Raw genomic sequence first — 24,688 nt, 5'->3', positions numbered from 1 at the left:
TGTGGTGCGGCCTGCGCCACGCGCTGAAGCCCGGAGCAGGCGTGACGGGCAGTCCGCCCGGAAGTGCGGTGGCGCCGGGGGCGCCGGAGTGGGGCGCGCCGCCTCTGACCTTGGGCACAGTGGGACTACCGCCAGAGATCTGCTGATCCCGACCGTAGATCGGCGCCCGAAGGAGACGCTTCAGCGGAGCCCAGGCGACGGAGACTGTGGGGTAAGGGGCCGCCGCTTGGCGGGCAGACAGGCGGGGGAGGGGACGCTCCTATGGCAGTAACTTGTTCCCGCTCGGCGGTTGGATCGGGCCGCAGGGGTTCAGAGGCCTCGGAGCCTTGGGGGGCTGCAGTCATCCCGTTTCTCCCCCCTCCCCCCCCTCTTCTGGATATCTCGTGTCCGTCTCCTCTGGGTCTATGCATCACGGCGGTTGTTTAGTGGGACCCTCCGTTCGGCGGTTACGTCGAGCCGCGGAGAGTGGATCCAGACGAGGAGACCCCCCCCCCTCGAACTTAGACAGCGCTTGGCTGACAGCGGGGCCCCGAGGGTGTCTTTGACTCTGCTCGGGGGTGGAAGGAGGGAGACCCGAACTGCCTCCAGTGGGCCCTGGGAAAGACGGAGTGGACCCCTGCTGAACCGTCGCAATTGCCACGGCGATCCTGCACTCCTGCCTAACGGGGGGGTGTGTGGGGACAAGGTGCTGATACCGAATCAGTGGCACCTCGGCTAGATGAGAGTAAGGACGCCGACCCCCCCAGACCGCCGGGTGTGCTTTTCCTCAGACTTCGAGTAGACGGCAGAGGTTGGTTCCGGGTCCCTGTGTTCCTCACGGCCGGCCATTGTGCCCTAAGCGCGACATGACAAGAGGCGGCAACAGCGGCGGAACCGCGAAGCAGGGCCCGAGGGACAAATTCGCGGGGCCGAGTGGAGGTGCAGGGGCATCCGGTGGTCAACAAGGCTCGGGACCGGATAACGCAGCACTGATGGCGGCGATTACGCAATCGAGGGACATGCTGGATGCAAAAATTGGGGCGGTCGGAGCTGATGCGACCTTGCTCTGACAAGATCCGCGCAACGCTGTCGCCCGCATCACCGAAACAGAATCCAGGATCACGGAGGTGGAAGACGACGTGGTGATCCTCAAGAAGAAGATGGCCGCCATGGAGGGGATCCAAAAGGGTCTAGCGCTCCGGGTCGAGGATGCGGAGGGACGAGCCAGGAGGAACAACCTGCGCTTTGTGGGCTTTCCGGAGGACAGCGAGAAAAGTAACATGGAGGCCTTCCTGACCCAGTGGCTGGAGGGGTGGCTCCCTCCGGAGTCCCTTTCATGCTGCTTTGTCATGGAGCGGGCGCATCGTGCACTTCTTCCAAAGCCGCCAGTGGGGGCTCGCCCCCGATCAGTGATCGCCAAATTGCTTAACTACCATGATCGGGACACTATCTTACGGCAAGCCCGCGCCAAAGATCCTCTAATGTACGAGAACCACAAAATTCTGATATTTCCGGACTATACTAAACTAGTACAGCAGCAACGACAGTCCTTTACTGCAGCGAAAGCGCGACTACGAGAACTCAAGATTCAGTATGCCCTGCTTTATCCGGCCTGCCTACGGGTGGTATTCCAGTCCCGCACCCAGTTCTTTAACTCTCCGGAGGAAGTGTTTGCATGGACGGATGAAACGGTGCGTGTTAAGGTGCACACCCCTCCGAGGCGGGGCTCGGACTCATCATCCACGGCGGGACCTCCGAAGACACCTCGAAGATCACGCAGTAGGAGCAACTGGAAATCGCGCTCCCAGAAGCGCCCACCTCCCCGGGAGGAAGCAGCGGAGGATGCAGAGATGATGGACTCTCAAACCTCGAAGTCATGAGGCCTTCTACTAAATTGAGCCTGACTAACGTTAAGGACCCAGGAGGTCGACGAGGGACCGTGGTAGCATGAGAAGGAATAATGCTGACTGCGGGCATACCACCTGAACTATTGCTTCACGAAGAAATGTATGTGGGTGGACCATGGGTCGGGAGACGCTCGAGAGAGGGCGGGTCTACTCCCGAAGTTCGTTTCTGCGAGTTGGGTGGGGGGTTGTTAGAAACCATGTGGGTAGTTGGGTGGGATCCATTGGCGTAGTGGGTCTCTGGCCTCCCGTTGGAGGGCTGAGATCGCCTGCACCGCGACAGGTACTTCAATGTTGCTGAGGTATGGGGTGGGGGGTTGGAGGGGGGGTTGTTGGCACAGTTTGGGGCAGGGGTGGGACTGGAGGGAGGTGGGGGGCACCGGGGGGGCGGGGGGTTCTGGGGGGAGTTGGGGGGGTAGACATAGTTAGTTTACGCACGGTGTGTACGAGAGCGTGGTCGGTCTTATTTGTCTGTGTGTGGCCTCCGATGCCCGGCATTCTGAAACTCTGCCCTGTAGATGGCGGCTGATGGTTTAGAGACGGGCCTCCCGCGGGCTTCGCTACACATTATGAGCTGGAATGTGAGGGGGATGCTCGACAAAGTTAAAAGAGGTGCGGTCTTGCGAATGGGGAAGAAAGAAAAGGCAGATGTGATGCTCTTACAGGAGACTCACCTCTTGGGAACCAAAACCCTTAGCTTACGTAGATACGGCTATGACCAGGTATTTCACGCTGGCTTTGTGAGAGGGTCCAGGGGAGTCGCGATTCTGATACACCGTAGGGTGTACTATACACATGAGACGCAATGGATAGACGCCCATGGCAGGTTTGCATTTGTTAAGGGGATGGTGGGGGATGAGCCCATGGTGTTTGGCAGTGTATATGCTCCACCCCCGCTACAGGAGGCCCTTATAGAACAGCTGTTTGATGTTTGTGCTGAGGTCCCGAGTGTTCTGACGATAGTGGGCGGTGACTGGAATGACGTGATGAATGGGAGATTGGATCGCTGTAAGCCCGGAGGGGGCCTGATAGCTGACATCTCTACTAAATTGAGCAGAAAGGTGCAGGGAATGGGTTGGGTAGACTCATGGCGGTACCAACATACACATAGTCGCGAATTCACTTATGTCTCTGCGGTCCATAAATCCTTTTCTAGACTTGATTACATGTTCATTCCTCAGCCCTGGATTGGGAGGGTGGACTCTACTTCCATACTTCCGCGAAGTCTGTCGGGTCATTCCCCGATAACACTGGACTTACTCTTAGATCAATCAATCAATCATAATACTTGTATAGCGCGCTACTCACCCGGAAGGGTCTCAAGGCGCTTGGGGGAAGGGGGCCGCTACTGCTCGAACAGCCAGGTCTTGAGTTGTCTCCTGAAGGCGAGGTGGTCCTGGGTCAGCCGAAGGTGGATGGGGAGGGAGTTCCATGTCTTGGCCGCCAGGTAGGAGAAGGATCTGCCTCTGGCGGTGGCTCTTCGGATGCGTGGTACGGCGGCGAGGGCGTGGCTAGCGGATCGCAGCTGGCGGGTGGGCGTGTGGAAGGTCAGGCGGTCGCTGAGGTACTTGGGGCCCAGGTTGTGGAGAGACTTGTGTGCGTGGGTGAGGAGCCTGAACGTTATCCTCTTGTTGACGGGGAGCCAGTGCAGGTTCCTCAGGTGGTTGGAGATGTGGCTGCGTCGGGGGATGTCTAGGATGAGTCGGGCGGAGGCGTTCTGGATTCGTTGTAGTCTTTTCTGTAGCTTGGCTGTGGTTCCGGCGTAGAGGGTGTTTCCGTAGTCTAGCCGGCTGGTGACGAGGGCCTGGGTGACCGTCTTCCTGGTTTCGATCGGGATCCATCGGAAGATCTTGCGGAGGGTGTGAAAGCATGAGGAGGAGACGGCGTTGACTTGTCTGGTCATGGAGAGGGAGAAGTCCAGGATGAAGCCCAGGTTGCGTGCGTGGTCTGTCGGCTTGGGGGCGGTGCCCAGGGCAGGGGGCCACCAGGAGTCGTCCCAGGCGGAGGGTGATGGCCCAAGGATGAGGAATTCCGTCTTGTCTGAGTTCAGTTTCAAGCGGCTGTTCTTCATCCACTCTGCGACGTCTTTCATCCCTTCCTGGAGGCTGGTTCTGGCGGTGTCGGGGTCTCTGGTGAGGGAGAGGATCAGCTGGGTGTCGTCGGCGTAGGAGATGATGTTGAGGTTGTGTCGGCGTGCGATGGCTGCGAGGGGTCTCATGTAGACGTTGAAGAGGGTGGGGCTGAGCGATGATCCTTGCTGGGACGCCGCAGATGACTTCGGTAGCCTCGGAACGAAACGGGGGAGGCGGACTCTCTGTGTTCTACCAGCTAGGAACGAGATGATCCATTTCAGTGCCTTCTCTTGGATGCCGGTGTTGCTGAGGCGCTGGACTAGGGTGCGGTGGCAGACCGTGTCGAACGCGGCGGAGAGGTCCAGGAGGATGAGTGCCGCTGTTTCCCCGTTGTCGAGAAGGGCTCGGATGTCGTCGGTGGCTGCGATGAGGGCGGTCTTGGTGCTGTGGTTGGCTCTGAAACCGGATTGTGAGGGGTCGAGAGATCCGTTCGTCTCGAGGAAGGCGGCAAGCTGTCTGTTGGCGATCTTCTCGATGACTTTGGCAGGAAAGGGGAGGAGCGAGATGGGGCGGAAGTTCTTGAGGTCGGTGGGGTCCGCTGTTGGTTTCTTCAGTAGGGCGCTGAGCTCGGCATGTTTCCAGCTCTCCGGGAATGTGGCGGTGTCGAAGGAGGTGTTGATGACGTCTCGGAGTTGGGGTGCGATGGTGGAGTCGGCCTTGTTGAAGATGTGGTGGGGGCAGGGGTCAGTCGGAGATCCGGAGTGGATGGTGTTCATCGTGTGGGCTGTGTCTTGGGTGGTCACTGCGGTCCAGGTGCGGAGGGTGGCAGTGGGGTGCGATGGTTCGACGGTTGGGTGCGAGGGTGGTGTGCCGAAGCTGTTGTGGATGTCGGCAATCTTGCGAAATCCATTTCGATGGCGCCTCTCCACGTGGCACCTGCAGCAGGACGACTACCAGTCGCATATGAGGGAGGCGATAGCACAGTACTGGAAGGATAATGATAGGCCGGACACCGATGCCATGACCCAGTGGGAGGCCCTGAAACCAGTGCTCTGTGGCGTGGATATCGCTTGGTGTGCAGCAAATCGTAGGACCCGTAGGGCGGCCATTGAGGAGGCGGCGAACCGGGTCCACAACCTGGAGGCGGAGTGTACCTCGGGGGGGAGTGGTGATGCGGTAGGGCAATTGCTCTGCCTTCAGCAGTCGTACGCTTCCTTATTACTGGACGAGGCCCGTCAGCTATGGCTGGCTACGCAGAGTAGAATATATCAGTGGGGGGACAAATCCAGCACGATGTTGTACAGGCTCTGCCAGGGTACTTTCCAGGCTAGGTCGATGCCGGGACTCCGGGATGAGGCGGGCGACCCTGTGACAGCCCCTGAGGTCCTGGCCGCTACCTTTGCGCAATACTATGCGACTCAGTACACCCCCCGGTAAGCTCTCCCGGCGGGGGAGGTTGATAGATTCCTAGCGGACCTTCCGCCCCGGACACTCTCGGATGAGGGTCGTGCTCGGCTTGAACTCCCATTGTCGGCGGAGGAGCTGGGAGAGGCTCTGGGAGAACTAAATACTGGTAAGGCCCCTGGGCCTAACGGTTTACCATGCGAATTTATGAAAACGTTTCATCTCCAGCTGGGGATGCGCTACAGGAAGGCGCTGGAGGCGGCCAGGGACTGTGGGTGTCTGCCGGTAGACTGGCGACATGCGGAGGTCGTGGTTTTTTGTAAACCTGGGAGGCCCCCGGACCGGCCTGAGTCGTACCGACCGATCTCGCTGCTTAATGTCGAAGCGAAAATCTTGGCGAAGGCCTTGGCCAATCGCCTTCTCCCCTATATCACGGACTTGGTCCACCCGGACCAGGCCGGGTTTATGCCCCACAGGGCGACGAGACACAACATCAGACGAGCGCAGGTAGTGGTGGAGGCGGCGCGGGCGGCGGGAATCCCGGCGGCACTTCTATTGGCCGACATAGATAGAGCTTTCGACTCGCTGAGCTGGACATATCTCCGGGCGCTCCTACTACGCCTCAATTTGGGTCCGCACTTCCTGTCCTATGTTCAGCTACTGTATACTGACCTGACGGCAGCTGTGAGAGTGGCGGGGGCAGTCTCCAGCCCGTTCCCTATAGGCCGAGGCACCCGGCAGGGTTGCCCTCTTTCACCTTATTTGTTTGCCCTGGCAATGGAGCCGCTGGCGGCGTGGGTGCGGATGGACGCACAGCTGCGTGGCGTTGAGTGGGAGGCGGGACCGACCGATAGAATTTCGCTCTATGCCGATGATGTTCTTTTCTTCCTTACTGACCTGAATAGATCGGGGCCCAGGGTCCTTGAAATAATGCGAATATTTGGCGAGGTGTCTGGTCTTAATCTGAATGTACAGAAATCGAAGCTGTGGGTCCTGGGGAGGCGCGGCGACCTGGGTTCCTGGGCATCGGCCCTACAAGAGGCAGCGGGTGGCATTAAGTACCTGGGCGTCTTTCTGACGGATGTGCCCGGAGTCTCCTGGTCACGCAATGTACTACCTGTGTGGGACAAAATACGGTCTGACATGAAAATATGGTCCAGGATGCCCTTGAACATCTATGGCCGCTCGGCCATATTCAAGATGGTAGCTCTCCCCCGTCTTTTATATCAATTACAAAATCATCTGTATCCTATACCGCCGCAGTGGTTTCGACAGGTAAACTCGGTGCTGGGTCCGTTTTTGTGGGCTGGGGGGGCAGCAAGGGTAGCGCTCTGCACCTGCTTCCTCTCGACCTATTGTGGGGGACTGGCCACGTCCGACGTCCTGTCTTACTACCAAGCATCACACCTTTTGGTCCTCAATGAGTGGTGGTATGGGGACCGGGATGACCCGGCCTACGCCCTGGAGAGATACCTGATGGACCCAGACACACTGCATACTATCTTGTACTCGGCAGCCATCAGGAAGAGGCTCCCGATGGTCACCCAGGTGGTCTTTCAGGTGTGGCGTGGCGCTCTCCGTCGCATGGGGTGGTGGAATACGCTGACGGGGGAAACCCCGCTGTGGCATAATGGGAGGTTGCCGGCACTGGCGTCCCTGCGGGGATTCGGTGGCTGGGATGCGATTGGCATTTCGGCGCTGGGTCACGTCATGAAAGGCACGGCCCTTAAGTCCTTTCAAGCTCTGCGAGACGAATATGATATGCCCCAATCTCAATTCTTCAGATACTTGCAGCTCCGACACGCCCTGTCCCCCGCATTGGTAGGCTTAGTTTCTTTGCCGGAGTTCATCCCCCTAGAGGCAAAGATATTCATGGGGGACTTGGAAACTAAGAAAATATCTAACATATTGCTTCAACATCCTACGCATGCTACGGAAGATCTTCTGGTGGATCCCCACAGAGACCAGGAAGACCGTCACCCAGGCCCTCGTCACCAGCCGACTGGACTACGGTAACGCCCTCTACGCCGGTACCACCGCCAAGCTCCAGAAGAGACTCCAGAGGATCCAAAACGCCTCAGCCAGACTCATCCTCGACATCCCACGATCCAGCCACATCTCCGGACATCTGAGAGACCTTCACTGGCTCCCCGTCAACAAGAGAATCTCCTTCCGCCTCCTCACCCACGCACACAAAGCCCTGCACGACCAAGGCCCGAGCTACCTCAACAGCCGAGTCAACTTCTACGCTCCCAGACGCCACCTCCGATCAGCCAACCACGCCCTCGCCGCCGTCCCCCGCATCCGAAGAGCGACTACAGGAGGAAGGTCATTCTCCTACCTGGCCGCCAAGACCTGGAACTCCCTCCCGTCCGACCTGCGCCTGACCCAAGACCACCTCTCCTTCAGAAAGAAGCTGAAGACCTGGCTGTTCGAGCAGTAGCGGCACCTCCCCCCCCCCCCCCCAGCGCCTTGAGACCCTACGGGTATGTAGCGCGCTCTATAAATGTCACTGATTGATTGATTGATTGAACATATATCAAACGCTTGTCACACACTGCTTCTCTTCCCTTGATAAATTGCGGTCTGTCTGGGAGGGAGAGGTAGGAAGATTGGAAGAGGAGGACTGGAGAGAAGCCCTGGAGGCCCCAAGGGGGGCAGCGGTTGCGGTGCACTTGCGCTTCATTCAATTTAAGTACTTGCATAGGGCATACTATACTAGGGAGCGCCTGTGGAGGGCGGGGCTGATAGCCTCCCCTGATTGCCTGCGGTGTGGATGTTCAGTTGGCTCCTTTCTACATACGGTGTGGGAGTGTGCGGGGTTGCAGAGATTCTGGACCGGTGTGTGGGATTGCCTGATAGAGGTGTTGAGCTGGGATCTCCCCCGCTCACCGAAGTTGGAACGCCCGGTATTTGAGGCCAGGGGTTGCCCCAGAAAACACTTTCTAATCTTGAAAAGATGGGCGGACTACAGAGGCCTGTTGCTGGACCCTCCAGCGCCGCGAGCCACTGATGCAGATCATTTACTAGTTGACTCTGGGTGACCTGGTGCACACGTAGATACTGAGCTCACTAAGCTCTTCTTTATGGTTGGGGGTGGGTACCGGGTGGGGAGTTCTGAGGGTGGGAGTTTGGGAGAATGTTGATTGAATAACTGGATTGCGAAGATATTTATATGCACACTGTCTTTCTGACTTCTAGGGAGCAGTGCTTCTCTGTATTCTATCAACTGCAAAACTCTAATAAAATTTTGTTCTGAAAAAAAAAAAAAACACAGGCACATAAATGCAACCTGAACAAACACTTGAATACACTTGCAAGCACCACCATAGATGCAGATGTTAATAGACATTTTTCAGCTCCTCTGCAGATCCCAGTGCTCCTTCCATATGTCATGTTGTTGAAGAAAGACAGAAGGTTGCACAACACCAAAGAACACGCAGCCCAGGATTCCCAGGGCAAGGATATTTATCTATGTATTATATGAACAATGCAAGCTCCTGAAAGGCAGCAGATTATGCCAGACTCTGCGGTCCTGACAACCTATTGGATTGATATCGACACCATACTGTCATGTTCTTTAGGACCGCCCAGTCATGTATACTCCATTTTACATACATCATCCAATCCACACGACTATAACAATTCTAAACAGGTGACCTTTTACCTAATAGCTTGCTCCTGTCTCTTCGACACCAGGCTCTTGGTTGTCTATCATAATCCCTGTACCTGACGTACATCAAGGAACATCCCCAGGCACGGCAGAATTATCCTGTATAAGGGTCAACACGTTTTTTTTCATCCTTGGTCAACAGCCAGCTGTGCATGATCGCACTTTAGAAAAGCATTGGTGATTGTTTTCAAAACATTTATGATTGTTTTAAAAAATATATTGATTCTAGAAAAAACCCTGGAGTGACCACTTTAGTATAAAAGACCCCACTCACCATACAAATTAGAGGTGAATTCCATCCAAGCTGAGTCGGAGGTTCTGCATGTCGAATCTCCGACAAGCAGCGGTCTGACATCCCATGTGGGTTGTCATCCTGGAAGTGCTACTGTTTTTATCTGAACTGTTTCGCACTATGGTAGAAATGTATCTACTATTCACTATATTGTACTAGCAATCTCCTTTGTATGCTTCTGTCGCCTTATTGACGCAGCACATATGTTTTACACCAGGCTGTCGCTGGACCAATAAATACTTATTGAAATGTCCTAATTGCCATTCTGTGTGTTTTCTGAGAGAAAGCAAGCACGAGTGTCTGAGCGAAAAGTACTGTACTGTTTTCCACAATCCTTGAGGAATCAGAGTTGTCATGTTCAGTGGTTGCCAGAGACTACCTTCACCACTGTCGAATATAGGGGGGTGGTAGTGGCCCTGTAGAACTAGCTCGTCTAACAGCTGACATATCTTGTGGGGGTGGCCGGAAGCGGTTGGAACAATTCAATACAAAGAACAATCTGCCCCGAGGGATAAAGATAAGGGCTCAGCTAGAGTCCCAAAATTCGGTTTGTCAGTAGTAAGCTCACTTGGACCAGCAGAAAATCATAACCTCCGAAACAAATTAGTTGATGAAAAATATTCCAAATTTATTCCAATTTTTACATATAGACATTGTAGCAGAATATAAATACATTAGCATGATGCACAATCAACTCATTCGGTCCACATCCCACACCTCCCTTCAATCAATCATATCCAACTCACACCTACTCACACATTATCCATACATCCATTACACATCACACTTCAGTTGCCAGTTGTTAACGATGTTTCAAGTCCCGCAGGCTCTCCAGGAGAGATCGAGACTAGATGACAAGATGGCAGGACAAACTTGAAGCGCCAACGCGCGTTTCGGTGTTCGGCCGTATCTAGGGCCGCACCTTCATCATGGCACAGAGTGGAAGGGCGGGGGACAACAGCGACAATCTCAAGGTGCCAACCAATCTCGTGGGGTATAGGGAACAGCAATTAATTGAGAGCCGGTCTTAGAGTTCCTCCGGAAATTTAGGTAACGCTGATCTTAAGAATCGAGGACAACAATATTAGGTCTGGGAGTCCCTAATAGTAAGTGAAAGGGGATGTAAATATCAAAACGGCGGATGTTCCAGGCATCAGTGATGTTTCCGTATGCGTGAATATACGTTGCCAAGGGTCCCAGACCAGTACAGAACACTTGGAATTCTAATTCTAGATAATGCAGCTCCAAGCACGTCAGGTAATCGGGCAGTTTAAATCAGCATAAGGGTCAGCATCCATTCAAGCACTTAGGGCAGAAAAGTCCTCTAGCGAAGAAACCATTCGGTGAGAATCCGGCCGGATATCAGCAAACGAGAACGCCGGAAGCGGTTGGAACACCAAGCCCTCAGTTTAGGTCATCAAAAACGCGTAGGTCCTGGGGGACTCCTAGCAATTACACAACATGGCGCCGCCAACATTGGTTTGGTTCTTATATTAACAGTGAAAATATGAGTATTTCAGTTGTGCTTTCTCAGAAAGCCCTACTCACATCTTTTCAGAGACATCTGAAGTGGGGAGGGAAATTCGCCTCAGCTGAGTAGATATACTCTGTGTATTGGCTGAAGGTTTAGCAAGCTTGTAAGGATAATCGGTTACTCACATTGTGTAAAACCCTACCTCTTACACTTACTCTTCTCTTCTCAAATGACTGAGCCCGCGAGTTGCTCGGGGGAAGACATAGTTGCAAATGCTATTAACATTACAGAAAACTGCAGACATGCAGTGACTATGAAATTGTTAGAATACAGCGTAAAGGTGGCTGTGTTACCTTCGTGATTGAGGGACACGAGGTGTTTGGATCAGAGGTATTCTATTCTTGGGTTCAGTTCCCACCTGCAGATCTGGTTCCACACATACAGTGTAGTTGAACCACCAGATGAATACATTACATACGAAGACACTGAAGTCCCGTTAACTTACCAGCAGCATAAAAGCTGGTTTAAAGGCGCCCTCCCACACACAACATCTGTCATGAGACTCGGTCCGCTCAGCATTGAAGGAGCAACCTGGCTGGTCTTAGTGACGTACAGTCCACATCCCGAGATAGATAGACTACCGGTGGATGAAGTCTGTAAAATATACAATGACATAGTCAGGCTAAACAGACACATTGTACAGTTCGTCAAAGCGAAAATTAAAAGTGCCACTTGCGAGAAATGCACCAGCTGGTCCACATCAGACCCATCTATAATGAACCCACAGACACTGAAATCAGTAATAGGGACAATTCCTTCCAAACGGGAGCAAATTCCGTTCTGGATAGCACAAAAATTGCACAGCTGGAAGCAGTATTTCCCGATACAGGTCCACAGGAAAAACCCAGAATGCTAACAATTTGCTTCCAGTGGGGATGGTTCCCTCGATTGCGGATTGTACCACTTGGGGAACAATCTTTGCTGCCGTTTACGTCAGAATACACGGTACTCCAACCTTAGCAGTCATTCCAGAAGTATTGACACAAATAAAGAATGAGTACGGAGCAGGACCTGCCCTGGACTTGGGAATGAAACTGATGGGTAATTTTGCCTAAGTCTTGGCAATAATGCTGAGTAACACCGTCCCTTGAGCAGCAGTGGCCATAAACTGCCGCCTATGGGAAATAGCACCTAGAAATAGGGAGCTAGACTTACCAAAAATTATTGGAGAAACTTATGCTGAATTCAGTAGAGATCTTTTTTTTCCAATGGCCTGCACCAATCTCTGTGCTATTAAATGACATTGTTGAACAACAACTGAACATTTAACAACAAGTCAGTGCTGAAGACAGGTTCGAATGGACAGATTATACATTACTACACAGTAAGGAAGAAGGATTTTGTTACATTAATATAGTCCCTTAGTCCCTTTACACAGTCAGTTACAGTACATTCCTCGACTGAGGGGATCCCACCCGTGTGCACATGGGGGCGATCAAGCAAATCGATTCCTCCTGTTACATTATTGCCGGGCGGGCTAAGCCCGTTTTTGTCATCTGCTGACCTATTGCGGAACCAGGCCAGCACAGGCTCCCAGATGTCCTTGGGCCTGGAGGTAATAGGCATTAGTTCCCAGAATAGCGATAGTTGGGTATGACAAAAGGTAATATCCTGTATCCAGCTGTTGACTGTCGGGCTGTAGCTGCATGGCTACTCTACGTTTTGCCAGCAGTAGTAGCATGGCGAATAATCGTCAGCAGCCCACTGGTGCATCCTTTAATTTATTTTTTTAAACACATTTTATTACTTTTTTTTTTAACAGTTTACATCCATTAGAAAAACAGACATTTAGCATAGAGCCCTCAGGCTTCTCAAGGCAGTCGGGTATATGGAGGCCAATTTAGTATGCAATCATGTTGATCAGTTCTGTTAAACAACATTTTACCTACAATCATCTAATGGACTATTTTTTATTTTTTTTATTTATTTATTGATTTTCCAACAAATTACAAAAACAAAAGCACAAGGCGCCAACTTTTAGCCAGTCACAGCACATTAACAACACATATTTTAGATTCAAATGCAGTTTCTTCCTATCCTAGTACAGCATTATGTTCTATAATACATAATTGCTTCATACCAGATCTTTGGACACATTATATTGCCTTTACAGTACGTAACATCAGGGGAACATAACTCAATGCAACCTTTTCCTCATGATGGCCCATGCCAGACCTCCTAGCACAGATACATAGCAGCAGATACATCACCAATTGAATTTACCAGCAATCCTTCATCTTCGCCATGTATTTACAAGCATATCATTATTACAACTCAGCTACCCTTAATCTCATGCACTTCAGAACTTTCAACTTGTGTAGCCTGGCTATCAGTCAATCGTGTCCAATCTAAAAATGCCCCCCATATATCAATCGGACGGGACGTGGAGGGCATCTGATTGCAAAATAATTCTAGTTGAGTATGCCCATAGGTCACATCCGTTAACCAACTTTTAAAATCCGGAACCCGCTTCCTGCCCCAGCGAAGAGCAATCTGTCTGCGGGCATAAAGCAACAGGAGTGCGTGTAGCTTACGCCGCTTGGGTATTGTGTCACGTACATATCCTAAGAGGCCCAGCATAGGCGAAGGTGGATCCTCTCTGCCAATTATTTGATTGACTGCATTGAATATCTCACCCAAAAACAATTGTAAATGCGGACATTATCTAATGGACTATTTTTAATGGTAATGTAGGAACACATGAAAAACTGAGGAAGAGAATAATTGAATGGAACGAATGAAATAAACTGCCCCCTCCCCACCTTCCCCCAACTTATCTGGCCCTACCCAGTCTCACCACCTTGACAACATCCTCCCTCTGTTTCTCCCTCTGTCTCTTAATGAATTGAGTTCTGAATATGGACACTTAGTAGAATTAGATCACCAGGCTACGTGCGGGGCTACATTGTATGCGCTGGGGGAGCCTGGGCTATAAGGGGCTCCAACTGATCCAGCACTACAGGGACTGGTGTCGGTGCAAGTGTCTTGGAAGCTTCTAGAATAATATCCTAGTCCATGGATATTACATTTTTACGCAGACGATGGGCTTCTTCACATCAATTGCTGCGCTTTCTGCGCTACACCACCTCACTACCTCCCCATGCGTGGAGCGGTGGGGGTTTGGCTGACTTTCACTGCATGGTGATGGAGCATTTGGCCATAAGGAGAGCCAGATCAACAAAGTGCAGCTGTACTTTCTGAGTTTTGGAATGCCGGGTCAGACCTAACAGACAGTTACCTGCTGCATTTGGCACAAGGAGTCCCGTCGCCTAGTTAACTCTTGTAAGCACTTCTGACCAGTATTCAGCAATCACCTGGCATAGCCATAGCATGTGAATCAGGTCAGCTTCCTCTAATTTACATATTGGGCAGTGGTGTTGTGTGGCCGGGAACATGTGCTGTAAACAATGTGGAGTGAGATATGCCCTGTGTAACACCATGTTTTGGATGAATTTGAATTTGGCGTTCTGCTGGATTTTCTTTGGGTATTCTAGAATCATACCCCATTCCTTGTCAGTGAGCTCTTTATCAAGATCCATGGACCATGTATTGCTTAAGTCTGTCAGGGGGGTTCCAGTGTGTGCTGTAATGATTTTGTGCAACCATTTAGTGAGGTGCGTCCTTCTCCCATGAGGTAGGTCATGTGCACCAGTTTGTGCTGGGCGGGTGCTATCCTGTGTGGGGCCCAATGTTTTTTCACATAATGGAGGACTGCAGCATGTGTTAGGTACAATGCGTCTGTGACCCTGGTGTGTCTGATAAAGTTGCTGTGGTCCATGAGGGTGCCCCCATCAAACAGTGCACCCACTGTGGTGACCCCGCCCTCAGCCCTGGGGAGGATTCTCCGTGGGGTGAGTAAACCGGTAGGAGTGGGGATGCCCAATAGTGGTGTGTTGTCCGAGTATGGAGGACAGCGGCACGTTTAATGGAGGGATTTTTTCCAGTATGTGAGCGCGGTGCGAAGAAGTGTCAGGCGCATGGGGTTATAATAGCCTGCGGTAGTAATAGTGTGTGCAGCTCCCCTCGGCCAATTTCCAGGGATATGTAACCCATTTCATGCAGGTTTCGTACTGCCAGCCAATACAATACCCATTGTAGCTGGCTCGCATAATAATAATGTCTGTGTCTAGTTGTAATTTAGGCAGTCCCACCCTACGGCGGCCGTTACCCCATATCAGGTCAGTCAGTAACTGGTTCAGGGAGGTAAGTATGGGAGTCAGGATCACCACCAGAAGGTCAGTAAAGAAATATAGTAGGCGAGGCAGAACCACCATTTTCGAGATTGCCACTCGGCCCATTACTGAGAGGGGCAGCGAGGTCCAAACTGTGATCTGTAACCGGAGTGCCTGGATAGTTTTGTTCAGGTTTCCCTCTATAAGGTCAGTTGCAGTTCTGTAAATTGGTACACCCAGGTATTTGAACGTGTTTGAGGCAACCAACGGGGATAACTGCCCAAACTGAATCACCTCTGGACGTTCCCTGGGGTGGAAAAAAAGGTGTTTATGGTGAGTCCTGAAAGTTGTGCAAAGTGAGCAAAAATCTCCGGCGTCGGTGTTAGGTCTGTGAGCAGATCTTTGCATATAGTAAAATGTTGTCTGCATAAGCGGACATCAAGTGTGTTGCATTACCCAGATTTATGCCTTTCTGTTCTGCAGACTGCTGTAACTTGAGGGACAGAGGTTCTAAAGCTAGTACTAATAATAAAGGAGATAAGGGGCAGCCCTGTCGGATGCCCCTGTCAATCCGATATTTATGCGAGATGTGTCTACCGGTGCGAGCCCTCACTGTGGGGGCAGAGTAAAATAATTGAACCCATTTCAGATAGTCTGGGGGTATGCCAAATTTTTCAAGTACCTGGAGCATGTAGTCCCATCTAAGAGTATCAAATGCTTGCCACAAGTCCAGGGTAATACATCCTGCATTGTGGCTGTCTGGGGGGGTCAATTCCATGACGTGATATAGCCACCTAATGGTGAGCGAGGTGCAGCGCGCAGGTACAAAGCTGCATTGGTCTGGGTGGATTAGTTTAAGCAAATAAGGGAGTAAACGGTGCAATAATACTTTATTTAGTACTTTATACTCAGTTGTGAGCAGGGACCGAGACCTGTAACCCAAGATGTTGGTCGCAGAGCAACCCGGTTTATGGAGGGACACCACTAGTGTCTGCATTGTGGTGTGAGGCAATGCTCCTGTGTCTATTGTGGATATGTACAAACAATCTAACTGCGGCACTAGGGCGTCTGAGAATGTAGCAAAGAATTCAGCCGGTAGGCCCTCAAGACCAGGGGCTTTATTCCGGGGAAGGTCTTGGATGGCCTCTTTGATATCCGCCCGAATGATGGGGCCAGAGAAGTCGTCCTACGCTGCTTTGTTTAGTTTGGGGAACAGTAAGTCAGCTAGAAATGAGTGTAGCTAGTCTTCCGCCAGTGAAGGGACTGATATAGTGTTTGGTAGTAGTCGCAGAAGGCTTCACTGATTTCTCGCTGCGTGTCCACTATGACCCCGCCCATCATGATTACCTCATGTATTGGGGTGTGTCGGGGGTTGTCCCTAAATATCCATACCAAAAGTAGGCCAGCTTTGTTAGCTTTAGGATGTTTTGTGTGTGTGTATGCAGAGTAATCAATTTGTCTCAGCGTTTCTAGTAGTTCTGCATGTTTTATCCTGGTTTCCTGTAAAAGGTTACTCTTAGTAGGATCTACTACAGCTGCCTGTTCCAATTAATTCAAGGAGTTTTCGACATCTTTGAGGCGGTTATGCGTTTCATGGCTAGCCCCTGCTGTGGTGCTAATGGCTATCACCCTGATTACCATCTTGAAAGTATCCCACTCCACCTGCGGAGTGGAGGCAAGGTTAGTGTTCTCTGCAAAGTAATTGGTAATACCTGCTGACAATGCACTATGGAAGACCGAGTTCTCAAGCATTTGAGGCCAAAGTTTCCAGGTAGGGACAGGGGTGGGAATTCTGCCACAGGCGAGGGTGATCTCCAAGGGATTGTGGTCTGAGAAAGCCTTGCCAAGGTATGTAACATGCGTTATCTAGGCAGAGGTGTGAGCAGAGCAAAGGATCCGGTCTATTCTGGTGTGTAGTTGGTGTGGGTGCAAAAAGAAGGAGTATTCTCTGCTGGTTGGGTTCCTTAAACGGCAGGCATCCCCCAGTGATAAGCCTTCCTCCCATTTGCATAGTGCCTCACCCTGCTGTATGGTACCAGCGCCTTGGAGGGGCTGTGTGATCTATCCATGCTTACAACCATTACTGCATTATAATCCCCGCCTAATATCCATGGGTATGCTGCCCAGTTTGCTAGTACAGGATTGAGACTCATAAGAAATTTGTCCTGCTCAAGGTTAGGGGCATAGATGCTCGCTAGTACTACTTATGTGCTGTCTAACGCTCCTCTCACCAGAATATATCTCCCCAGAGGGTCCGCGCCTTGCTCCAGGATTTTGAAGGGGACCCCATTCCTGAGCCAAATGATCGCACCTCAGGCGAAAGTGGAGTATGAAGTTGAGTGAACCTGCCCTCTCCATTTCTTGTGTAATTTGACTGTCTCTGCTACGGGGAGGTGAGATATCTGTAGGAAAACTAAATGTGCATGTCGCCTGTTTAACTGCGCATAGATTCACTGCCTGTTATGTATGGATCTCAGGCCCACACGTTCCAGGTGATTATTTTGTAGCTATCCTGCATCTGTGAGTGAGCCATAACAGTGCTGTGTCCCTATCGAATATGAGAGGGCAGGTGGTGTGTAGGGTAGTTTCGTGGGTGGGCCAGGCTTTAAGAACTCTTGAACTATAACATGTAATACACGGTCCAGCAGTAAAACTGTGCATTCGTTGCATTCGCCTTAGGGTGGTGCATCTTGATATACTAACTCGTGAGATGAGAACACAGTGCAAGCTTAACCCAGCCCGGACCAAACCTAGCATTAATCATTTCAAAATCGGGACATAGGTTAGGATTATGCGCTTTGGATACAGAAATATAAAATTACAGCACATCCTATCTGGAGTTCATGACACCTCACTACAGTCTGAGCATTATCCTAAGAAACCTTCCGCAGTTTGAGGCGTGATAGTACTAAATAATGCCAGGCTGTTCTCTGAATTAGAGTGGACAGTGTTGTCCTCAGAAGAGTCCAAAGATATGTGGTGGGCTCCGTGGCGGAACAGCTTGCAGTTACCAGTGCCTCCGTTCGACCCTGCAGGGCCTGCTCTGGTGTGAGGTTCTTAGACTGGGATGTGTTGCCATGCGCCTGGCTCCATGACTGCTGGCTCCGCTTTAGTTTCGGTGAACCCATGATGCTTTGTGAAGAAGGTCCAGACTCCGACAGGGGGAACATGATTTCGAGCCATTCTTCCACCTACTCATGAGAGTCAAAAAACGTAATTTTTTGGTCGTGGATTACCTTCAGCCTGGCTGGGAATAGTAGTGCATACTTGATGTTCAGCGCCCTGAGCTTTTTCTTTATGTCCTGGTATAGAGAACGTTTACGTTGTACCAGGATGGTGTAATCTGTGTATAGCGACAGACTGATTTTCATACTGGATTTGGGACAGTTGCCTTGCATTCTGCAGCAGTACATCCCTGTCTCTGAAATTCAAGATTTTTATGATCAGGTGACAGGGTTGGGCCCCCGCCGTCGGTCTGCTGGTGGGTATTCTGTGTGCTTTCTACACAGAAAAAATCTGAGAGGCCCTCCGGTGCCACATGCTCCATGAGCCATTCTTTCATAAATTTGGTGGCCTGTGACCCCTCGCAGCGTTCTGGCAGGCCTATGACTCGAAAGTTATTGCATCAGGCTCTCCCTTCTGCGTCGTCCACTCTGTCCTGGAGCCCAGTTACTTGCCGTTGAAGTTGCGCAATTTGTTCCCCATGGTCTTTATGTTGTGGTAATATTTCCTCTAGTGCAAGGGTATTGTGCTTAACCATGGAGGGTAAACCCCGTTGTCAGGGACCCGATTTGTTGCTCAATGGACTTTCTGGAGTCCCTCACTTCTTGTAGAATGAGGTCCAATTTATCTGTGGGGACTCAACATTAGTAGGTGGAATACTGTTCGTCGTTTGTGTGGAGGAGTCCTTTTCCTCTGTGAAGTAGTTATCCGTGGTGTTAGTGAACGGTGGCTTGCCCTTGGGTTGCCCCATTCTAGAGAGAGGTCTCGTGCAATCTGATTGGGAGGATCGCAATGTGCACTAAGCTGAGGCACCGGCAGCGGCCCGCGCTAATTCGTCAAGACCCAGTGGGAGAGGCCTCGGCTGAGTTTGTGATGGGGGCAGTGTCTGCCCTTTGCAGATACAGGTAGAGCCCCACTGTTATGAATTGAGGAACCCCTGCGGCCTCCATAGTATCAGACCAGCTCTTGCACGTGTGTCAGGTGTTTTAACCAGGTTTAGTCCAGGGCCCCACGCCACCTATCACCGGGAGAGGTCCCCTGGGGGGGCCGGGCACACATCACCAGTACTCCCCGGTGGCAGACGTGCGCATGCAGTAATGTTCGCAAGTCCAGTCCCAGTTGCGCTCTGAACCGTGTCCCGGCACGCAGACTGCCCCCTCACAGGGCTAACAACCTTCAAGCTGGGCACCTTCGTGTAGGTGCGACTATCGTGGGTGTCCCATAGGGCTGCGGCACCGATCCCTCGCGCACTCACCACGATGTAGGTGCAAGATCCGTGGTAGATCTGAGTGTAGGCCCCCTTCTCTCCAGCGGCAGCGCTGTAACCCTAGGCAGGGGCCCAAGACAGCGCAGGGATCCCAGCAATCAGACGTGCTCATAGGGGTTCACGGAATCTAACTGCCTACCGCTGCCAAACGGCCGGATCGAGCCGACCCAGTAGGCCTCTGCGATGTCCACAGAAATGCCACCACCGGCGCTCCAAGGCAGCACGCAGGTCCCGCCGATATAAGGCCCACTCACATTCAGCAGGCCCAGGGTTTCCACTCAGGTCAATTAATGGCCGCCGTCGTATGTGTATGGCGTCCCTGCCCTTGCAGCGCCGGGCCGTCTCTCACCTTGTGTGGGCGTACTCTACTTTTCTAGGCCGACCATCCAGCAGTCCGGAGCGGGCCCTCTCCAAACACCAGGGTCCGTGCACAGCAAGCGCCAGTCGGAGGCCAGAGGACGCTCCAGTGGTGTAGATGGGGGGGAGAGGACAGGTGACAGGATCGAACAGCGGCCCCACCCAGCAGGGCGCAGTCGAAGTATCCTCCTCCAATAGCGCCAGCCCAGCCACGAGCAGGCGCTCACAGGGAGCGCAGCCGGGAGCCCTGACCCCCACACCACAGTGCAGATGCAAGAATAGGGTGGGTAGACACCTCTGATCGTCGCTCCCCACGCCCGAAGCAGGTGCCACTGCCCTCGCGGGCCGGCACCGTCCAGGCGTGCTCTCCTTTCCAACTGAGGGTCACTCAGTCAGGGCGTTGGACAGGCCCCGGCGGCGCGCCGCCAGCACGGCGGGAAGGACAGGCCGCCGGGGCGATCAGCAGGTTACATCCTGGAGCACCTGGGCAGTCACCGCTCACGAGCCCCACTTGCCCCAGGATCCGCACCGGCCAGTCACTTGTGTGTCCAGCTGTAGACGAATGTGGGGGGGACCCCCGGTATCATAGCGCCCAGCCCTGGTCTGTCGGCATGAAAAATTGACAGTCCTCTGCTCGCAGTGCTATTAGATCGAGCCACAGCAGCCCACGCGGCCTCCGTTCCACTCACGGTTCACCTTGCCAGGCGATCTGGTCAGCCAGCCTTCGGTGGCAAAAGCACAGTCAGTCAATTCATAGCCACCCTGCAGGGTCCCAGCAAGGGTGTGTAGGGCCGATGTCAGCAGATCAGGTGGGATTTGAGCAGGATTTCTTTGGTCCAGGCGTGGATCTCGCTCACAGTGCGACCGCCATGATTGACGGTTAGTCACGCCCCCTGGTGAATCTTTTACATATCCCAGTATGCTTAATAAGGCTGTAGGCTCAACTGATGTTTCCAAAATATCTCCACTGGTGATGAGAATGGCAACACAGTATTTCGCTATTGATGGAAAAGACCAGGCCAAGTGTAAGAAGGTTGCGGGTGAGGCCCTACATCTCCAGCAGCAGGTGTCGGATCTAATCCCCATTCGGTACAGCTGTGTAGGGGTACGATATAAACTATGCCAACATTTGAACCTTAACTTATAGTTGGGAGACAACGTGTGAATTTGGCCGCAGCAGTACTTCCATTGCTCCTCTGTTAGCGGAGGTCTTAGCTCTTCATTCCAACCTGCTAACGCCTTGGGTGTGATCACCGGGTGCGTGCTTTGCATGGTGTTGTTTAAGTGTGTTATGAGTTTACGCTCTGAAGAGCATGTCAGTATTTGTTCAAGAGCGAATAGTGTAGGCGGAGGTTTTAGAAAAGATTCATGTCTCTGCTTGCCCTCTGTTCGTAAGCGATGATATAAGAATAGTTCCGCAAATTTAGGCTACACTCCCTCCTCCTCGACTGGAGGAGACCTGAAGTTATCAGCAAATGTATGGAGGTCTAACTGTTGTAAGAAAAACCAAAGGTGGTGATGGACGGAGCGTTGACAATAAAAACACTCACCCCCAGTCAACTGATCTGGGTTTAATCCATCACCGTTCTTTAGCTCACTCCGCCACCGCAGTTCAGACATGGCCATATGCAAATCAGTCTGACCCTGTGCCTCATGGGAACAGTCCAGCCCGAACTGCCAAGCCATGTCTTCCCTGGACCGGAATCAAGCTTCCCAGGACCGGTTTCTGGCATTACAGCCGTCTTCAGCCGGGCTTGCTTGACTCCAGTGGCAAAGTGAGCACGGGACTCGCGTCTGAGCATACTCTGCCAACTTAGGGAGAACAAAGAAAAACCAAAGGTGGTGATGGACGGAGCGTTGACAATACAAACACTCACCCCCAGTCAACTGATCTGGGTTTAATCCATCACCGTTCTTTAGCTCACTCCGCCACCCCAGTTCAGACATAGCCATATGCAAATCAGTCTGACCCTGTGCCTCATGGGAACAGTCCAGCCCGAACTGCCAAGCCATGTCTTCCCTGGACCGGAATCAAGCTTCCCAGGACCGGTTTCTGGCATTACAGCCGTCTTCAGCCGGGCTTGCTTGACTCCAGTGGCAAAGTGAGCAAGGGACTCACGTCTGAGCATACCCTGCCAACTTAGGGCGAACAAAGAAAAACCAAAGGCGGTGATGGACGGATCGTTGACAATACAAACACTCACCCCCAGTCAACTGATCTGGGTTAAATCCATCACCGTTCTTTAGCTCACTCCGCCACCCCAGTTCAGACATGGCCATATGCAAATCAGTCTGACCCTGTGCCTCATGGGAACAGTCCAGCCCGAACTGCCAAGCCATGTCTTCCCTGGACCGGAATCAAGCTTCCCAGGACCGGTTTCTGGCATTACAGCCATTTTCAGCCGGGCTTGCTTGACTCCAGTGGCAAAGTGAGCAAGGGACTCACGTCTGAGCATACCCTGCCAACTTAGGGCGAACAAAGAAAAACCAAAGGTGGTGATGGACGGAGCGTTGACAATACAAACACTCACCCCCAGTCAACTGATCTGGGTTTAATCCATCACCGTTCTTTAGCTCACTCCGCCACCCCACTTCAGACATGGCCATATGCAAATCAGTCTGACCCTGTGCCTCATGGGAACAGTCCAGCCCGAACTGCCAAGCCATGTCTTCCCTGGACCGGAATCAAGCTTCCCAGGACCGGTTTCAGGCATTACAGCCGTCTTCAGCCGGGCTTGCTTGACTCCAGTAGCAAAGTGAGCATGGGACTCACATCTGAGCATACCCTGTCAACTTAGGGCGAACAAAGTAAAACCAAAGGTGGTGATGGACGGAGCGTTGACAATACAAACACTCACCCCCAGTCAACTGATCTGGGTTTAATCCATCACCGTTCTTTAGCTCACTCCGCCACCCCAGTTCAGACATGGCCATATGCAAATCAGTCTGACCCTGTGCCTCATGGGAACAGTCCAGCCCGAACTGCCAAGCCATGTCTTCCCTGGACCGGAATCAAGCTTCCCAGGAACGGTTTCTGGCATTACAGCCGTCTTCAGCCGGGCTTGCTTGACTCCAGTGGCAAAGTGAGCAAGGGACTCACGTCTGAGCATACCCTGCCAACTTAGGGCGAACAAAGAAAAACCAAAGGTGGTGATGGACGGAGCGTTGACAATACAAACACTCACCCCCAGTCAACTGATCTGGGTTTAATCCATCACCATTCTTTCGCTCACTCCGCCACCCCAGTTCAGACATGGCCATATGCAAATCTGTCTGACCCTGTGCCTCATGAGAACAGTCCAGCCCGAACTGCCAACTGGGGTGGCAGAGTGGGCTAAAGAACGGTGATGGATTAAACCCAGATCAGTTGACTGGGGGTGAGTGCTTGTATTGTCAACGCTCCGTCCATCATTTCCTTTGGTTTTTCTTTGTTCGCCATAAGTTGGCAGGGTATGCTCAGACGTGAGTCCTTTGTTCACTTTGCCACTGGACTCAAGCAAGCCGGGCTGAAGACGGCTGAAATGCCAGAAACCGGTCCTCTGTAGCTTGTTTCCGGTCCAGGGAAGGCATGGCTTGGCAGTTCGGGTTGGACTGTTCCCATGAGGCACAGGGTCAGACTGATTTGCATATGGCCATGTCTGAACTGGGGTGGCAGAGTGGGCTAAAGAACGGTGATGGATTAAACCCAGATCAGTTGACTGGGGGTGAGTGCTTGTATTGTCAACGCTCCGTCCATCATTTCCTTTGGTTTTTCTTTGTTCGCCATAAGTTGGCAGGGTATGCTCAGACGTGAGTCCCTTGCTCACTTTGCCACTGGACTCAAGCAAGCCGGGCTGAAGACGGCTGAAATGCCAGAAACCGGTCCTCGTAGCTTGTTTCCGGTCCAGGGAAGGCATGGCTTGGCAGTTCGGGCTGGACTGTTCCCATGAGGCACAGGGTCAGACTGATTTGCATATGGCCATGTCTGAACTGGGGTGGCAGAGTGGGCTAAAGAACGGTGATGGATTAAACCCAGATCAGTTGACTGGGGGTGAGTGCTTGTATTGTCAACGCTCCGTCCATCATTTCCTTTGGTCTAACTGTTGTGCCAAAGCCACTCCGCCCTTGTCGCCTAAGGGAGAGACGTGCGGGTGAAAGGCCAACTGCATGGATGGAGCATACAGATTCTCCAGCTTGGCTCTGTTTTTTTACACTCTCCCAGCTCCAACGTAATGTCTCGAAAGTGTTGACCTCTTCCCGGGGTGTCTGTATGGCTATTATACTGCTACTGAAAGTGGAGTAGGTGCAACTCTGTCCATCTCCTCCGCCACATGGGGCTGAAATGGCACAGGATGGATCTAACAGTGCAGGAACTGGGCTGGTGCACAGTAAGCATAGAGTTGGAGCTCTGGGGCTCCCAGTCCACCCTACGTCAGAGGAAGAGTTACCAATTCCCATGAGATTCGAGCTTGTTTGCCTGCCCACACCAGGGTCACCAACAGGGAACGTAAGGTTTAGAAGAAGGCCTGTGTGAGAATAAGGAGTAGATTTATAAATAGGTATAAGAATTTTAGTAATACCACCATCTTGGCACTCGCCACTCATCCAGCCAGGGAGAGCGGTATTAGAGCCCAGATTTGCACCTTATTTTCCAGCCAGACAACAGCCTTACCATAGTTTGCTCCCCAGAGCTCCTGCAAATCTCTAGAGAGCCAGATGTCCAGGTAGAGGACAGGACCGTCAGCCCATCTGAGAGGAAATTCCAGTGAGAAAGATATAGTGTCATTTTTTGGTGGGAAGAGGACTGACTTTGCCCAGTTTATTTGTATGCCA

The 24,688-nt window shown here is 52.1% G+C and overlaps 1 protein-coding gene across 1 annotated transcript in view; it reads right to left on the bottom strand.

Moving 5' to 3' along the window:
* The window catches only part of POLN (DNA polymerase nu), a 2,689,548-nt gene that overhangs the window by 1,321,524 nt on the left and 1,343,336 nt on the right, over nt 1-24,688 (bottom strand). The window lies entirely within an intron of this gene.

Source organism: Lissotriton helveticus, chromosome 2_2 (assembly GCF_964261635.1).
Source record: "Lissotriton helveticus chromosome 2_2, aLisHel1.1, whole genome shotgun sequence".
NCBI lineage: Eukaryota > Metazoa > Chordata > Amphibia > Caudata > Salamandridae > Lissotriton > Lissotriton helveticus.
This window is presented reverse-complemented; position numbering and strand designations above follow the sequence as displayed.